The 5,452-nt window shown below is 51.5% G+C and overlaps 1 long non-coding RNA gene across 2 annotated transcripts; it reads left to right on the forward strand.

Moving 5' to 3' along the window:
- The first annotated feature begins 525 nt into the window (after positions 1 to 525).
- On the forward strand, positions 526 to 4,937 carry LOC120248585. Of its 2 annotated transcripts, none has more exons than XR_005532611.1 (2): positions 526 to 586; positions 4,664 to 4,937. It is a non-coding gene; the product is annotated as an uncharacterized LOC120248585 (long non-coding RNA). The 2 variants fall into 2 exon arrangements; XR_005532610.1 differs by lacking the exon at positions 526 to 586 and adding an exon at positions 3,206 to 3,687.
- Positions 4,938 to 5,452: the final 515 nt, after the last annotated feature.

Here is a 5,452-nt window from a genome sequence, read left to right on the forward strand (position 1 = left end):
CAGAGCCCGACGCGGGGCTCGAACCCATGAACCGCGAGATCATGACCTAAGTGAAAGTCGGACGCTCAACCAACTAAGCCACCCAGGCACCCCTTAAAAAATTTTTTTTAAATGTTTATTCATTTTTGAGAGTCAGAGACAGCGCAAAAGTGGGGGAGGGGCAGAGAGAGGGGGAGACAAAGAATCTGAAGCAGGTTCCAGGCTCTGAGCTGTCAGCACAGAGCCCGACATGGGGCTCAAACCCACGAACTGTGAGATCATGACTTGAGCCGAAGTCAGATGCTCAACCGACTAAGCCGCCCAGGTCCCCCGTCATCAGGATTTTTTGACAGCAGTGAAGTTAGAAAATAATGGTGCAATGCCTTTAACATTCTGAAAGAGAGTTTAGAATTCTGTAACTAGCCAAACTATCATATCTCAGTTCTACATCCATCCCTCCTTGCCCCGCTTTCTGATGTTGGAGCTGGACTCTACAATTTCCTTTGCTGATGTCACAATGTCAAACCTTGTCAGTAGGAGGCACTGGTGGACACTGCAGAGGAAGGGCTTCTCTTGAGTTTCAGAATTTGATTTCCTCGTTTTCATGGTAAGGCTGCCAACAGATTCTCAGTAGGCGGCTTCCCAGTGAGATTCACTGGCACCTCAGTGGTGGGCACCTGGGTATTAGTCCAGCCTCAGCACCTCCTCACACTTCTCTGCCACAACCACACCCTGTCACCTTGAGGAGAGGGCTTTTCTGAGGTGGCCCTTCTCTGGGCACTCCCCTTCTGGCCTGGAAATATTTTCTGTACACCTGATATTTCTGTATTACTTAGAGTTCTCTCTCTCTCTCAGGTATCTCCCTAAATGCTAGTTAATAAATCTTCCTGTTAAGTTTTCTCTGTTCATATTACTGGTATGGGTTCTGCCTCCTGGCTGGACCCCGACTGTCGCATACAGTACTACAAACCCTGAAATGTATTTTATCAAAATGTGTGAAGTAGTTGCATTGGCATAATGGTAGAGGGGAGATATCTTTCTAGTTGTAAGCAGGGTGTGTGCCCTAGGAGAGCCAGCTTTTCTTTGATGGAGAGGTGCTGGCCAGCAGGTTACAGTAAAAAGTTAAAAACAAAAGAATACCCTACAAGTACTTTTAGAAACATGGCCGAAACGAGCAGAAAATGGAGCTAAACGACATGAAAGTTCTTGCCCTTGGGGAGCCACAGGGCAAACAGGAGACTGCTAGTTTTTGTCGCACGGCTTTTAGTACTGCTCTCTTCTTGAATTATTTAAACGTATCGCTTAAACACTTTAAATTGACTCACAACTGCCCAAAGGTGGAAACTCTCCAATGGTCTATCAACAGATGAATGGATAAGCGAAACCTAGTCGACATTATTCAACCTTAAAAGGAAAAAAAAAATGCTGACATCCGCTATAACATGGATGAAAACATTACGGTGAAACCGGACACAGAGACGCAAATCTTGTGTGATCCCGCTGACCGAAGTCCCTAGAGCAGGCAAACCCGCGGGGACAGGAAGTAGAACGGCGGTTGCCAGGGGTGGGGGAGGGGAGAACAGGGGACTGTCGATGAACGGGTGCAGAGTTTGGGTTTGGAAAGGGGAAAAAGTTCTCAGAATGGACGGTGGGGACGGTCGCACATCTATGTGGATGTTCTTAATGCCACTGACCTGCACATTTAAAAATGGTTAAAATGGCAAACTTCGTTATGTCTATTTTTAATCACAACAAGAAAGTTTAAACGTAATAAAACTGGTACATTCGAGATACGGGCACATGTCTTGAAGAGGCAGAACATTAGCTCACACCTGATGACTTGCGTTACTAACGTCTCTGGGGAAACCATTCCACATTCGTTGGAGAAGGAGCGATTTGGGGCATTTTACGACACCGTTTCCCACGCCCGAGTCCTGCGGCTCGTCCCGCGGCTGACGGCCCGCACGGCCCGCCTCGCTTCGCGGAGCTCGGTCAGGACTTCTCTCCTGAGGAAACGCGGGCATCAGAGGGCAGCTGTCACGCGGCGCCGCCTCGCTTCCGGGCGCGCCTGCCGACCTCGCAGGGGTGTGAGGGGCCCCGATCGCATCAGGATAGCGTTTCCTCACACCGGAAGGACGAGGAGGAGAAAGAGCCTGTGGCGTGGGCGCGAGGCGGCTGGGGGCCTGGCGCAGAGCCGGCCCGGGTCTTCCGAGGGGAACAAGGGGAGGGGCCTAGTGGGTGCTGCCCCCCCACCCCCACCCCACCCCTCCCCCGCCCCTCCCTCACCTCCCCCGCCCCTCCCCCCCCCCCCCCACCCCTCCCTCACCTCCCCCACCTCTCCCCCGCCCCCCCATCCCTCACCGCCGCCGCTTTGTGTCTGTCCTGACCCGAGGCGAGCCGATCCCGGAACCGCGTTTCTCAGCCGCACTGTCCACTTCACGGGGACCGTGTGACGTGACTCTCCGGGCGCCTCACCAGCGGGAGGCTGTGCGAAGCCCCCGACACGTACGTCGCAGGAGCCTTTCAGAACCCAGTCACAGCGTCACCGCCACCGGGGGTTGAACCAACAGCGGAGCCCTGGCCCTGAGGGGCCAAGGGTCACCGGGGTGCTGGGCGCATGCGCGCCAGGGGGTGGGGGTAGGGAGTCGCGGCCCTGGGCGCTGGGCGGACCGGGGCTCGCGTCCTGACCTTGACCTCCGGCGCCGTTGTAGTCGACGAGAGGGAGGAGGCCCGGCCTCCCACCTGCCAGCCGGAAGTGGGGGCCCCGGAAATGGGGCTGGTGCAGAAATAGAGCTGGTGGCTGGGGGGCTTCGTCCTCCGGCACCCCTTTAACGGCCTTCTTCAAACAACACTTAACGGAGAAGGGGTGGTGGGTAAAAAGGAGGCAGGAGGAAGGACTCAGCCTCTCCCGGAAGGTGCTCAGGCCTCTAATTTCCACGCCCCACTCGGCAGACAGGCGGTCGCCTGCGCCGCCCTCCAGAGGAGGCGAGCTGGGGGCCGTCCCAGATTGCGGTTTGGGCCTGCCCTTGGGGGAGCCCCTCTTCTCCCCGCACCTTCCCGCCACGCACGCTGCTCTTGCTGAGAGGCCTCCGCAAAGGCCGGTTTTCTCTGTGGGGTCATGTAAGCAGAGAATTAGGGGTTCCCCCTGCCCCCCCAAAAGACACAGCTTGTTGGTGACGTAAGAAATAGACAGTTTAGGCGCCCCCCGCCCCCCCAACCCGGGGAAGCCTGTGTGAGAATGTAAGAACAGATAGAACAGCCACTATCAGGCCGGAGAAAATCTAATCGCGTCAGGGACAAGAAATCAGGGGTAAAACCCCGGGTGCTGATTCACGAGTGAAGATTGCCCTGATGGACACCCTCGGCTTATCTCTGCGAGACCTAAACCCCTTCGAGCTCAGATAATGGACCAGCTGGAGCCAGAGACTTGTTGCCATCGACCCTTGCTGACCCTCCTGACCTTGACCTCTATTCAGTCACCTTGAGATGACTTTTGCCCCACTTGCACGTTGAGTCCCCGCCGCTCACCCCCCTCCATGAATGCGTCCACACCCCGAGCCCGGAACTTCCCCGGTTTCGTTGCCGGAGGAGACGCTGCTTGGGGAAAGACGCCTGGTGTTTTCCTCTGCTTGTGGCAAGTGCGGCCTTCCTTCTGTGCTTTGGCTTCGCCGCGTCTCTGGCTTGACGCTCAGCAAGAACCAAGTGCAGGTTCAGCGAACAGCTGCGTTTCTGGCCATGTGTTAGTGCCCTTTGCTGGCCCGGGTCCCAGCAGCGGGCGGCCTGGCCTGCCTCTTGTCCCCAGTCCTAGCGGTGGGGGTGGCCGAGCCGCAGGCCACGGTGTCCGGCACGCGGTAGGTACTTGGGAAGAGCAATTCTTTCTTGTTATTATCGGGGGTTGACTAGGCTTGCGAAACTCTTCAGTTGAAAAGCAAGAGTTGGGGCGCCTGGGGGGCTCAGCGGGTCAAGCGTCCAACTTCGGCTCAGGTCATGATCTCGCGGCTCGTGGGTTCGAGCCCCGCGTCGGGCTCTGTGCTGACAGCTCAGAGTCTGGAACTTGCTTCGGATTCTGTATCTCTGTATCCCCGTCTCTCTCTGCCCCTCCCCCACCTGCTCATGTGCTCTCTCTCTCTCTCTCTCTCACTCAAAACTAAATAAACATTAAAAGAGAGAAAAAAGCAAAGCAAGAGTAAAACTATGTCGATTGTTTCTGAACCTTGAAGGTAAAGGATCTGCATTTAAGTATTATCTGTTGTCACCTGAGCCCCGCTGGGTATACTTGAATTTGTTCCTTTGGGTAAGAAAACAGCATGTGTTGACTTAAGTGGGTGGGTAATTCAAGCAGCTTCCTATCCTCACAACTTGAATAGCTTGTATGTATTTCTCAGGCCTCATGTACAACTGTTTTTCTTCCTCAAGGCGCACACGAAGGAGAGTTTTTCTCTTCGGCAGTGTGCGTTGGGTCGCCCTGTTTGAGGGACGGCCCAGCTAGTGATGGGGAGGAGCGTCACCAAAGAAAGAACTGGGTTTATTTTATAACTGAACTCTCACCTCCACGGTAGTCTTGTAGAAACCCGCAAGACCCAGCTGAGTTTTGCTCAAAGCCTCTTCTATGAAAATCCAAGCCTTCTGAAATAAGAGGGAATTGTTTAGATTCACATTCTTCTTTCTTCTTCTCTTCCCCCAGTCTGCTTATGTTGACCAGAAGCTTCTCCATCCGATTGAATTAAATGTCTGAGACCGTCATGTGGTCGAGCTTTCAGTTAATACACAGCAAAGAACTGCAGCTGCATATTGACGCTGTATAATGAAAGGCTGATGGAAACACATTCTGGTGAACTGCAGGAAATCAAAGACATGAAGCAAAAAGACATTAAAGCGTTTTTGTATCAGAGATAGTAGAAAATGATTAATTACTTTTTAAGGTCAGGATTTTTAAATAAAGCTTTCTGGACAATTCATATTCTTCTTGATAAAATATTCTGCTTTGGATTTTTTAATTGTGGGGGTTCAGATTATTTTGTAAGAGCAGTAAAGAATATTAAATTGTCAGCATGAGGGGGAAACATTTTAACACAACAGATCTCAAATTTTATCTTTTGGCATATTATTTCCCCTGTTTGGTCCTTATCCTTATGTTTATATTCTTTGTAGACAAATATAATTATGTTTATATTCCACATTTTCATTGAAATATCATGTGTTTTTGTATAGTTCCTTTGATGGTTTTTTCATTACATAAAAGATTGCTGTAGTTTACTATGGCATACTTAAAAATGTTTTTAAGCGTAAGATCACTAGGAAGAGGTCGCCATTCTGTTTTACTTGTTGTTAAGATTAATTTCATATTTATTCAGACCCACCAATGAAGTTCATGTCTGTGCTAGTCTTTGAAATGGGTTAAAAGATACAACAAAAACCTAACCCCTAAAAGACTCTTGTGGATCTTTTCTCCAGGAATGGCAAAAATGATATT

The sequence above is a fragment of the Hyaena hyaena genome, unplaced genomic scaffold, assembly GCF_003009895.1.
Source record: "Hyaena hyaena isolate Hyena2069 unplaced genomic scaffold, ASM300989v1 scaffold_602, whole genome shotgun sequence".
Taxonomy (NCBI): domain Eukaryota; kingdom Metazoa; phylum Chordata; class Mammalia; order Carnivora; family Hyaenidae; genus Hyaena; species Hyaena hyaena.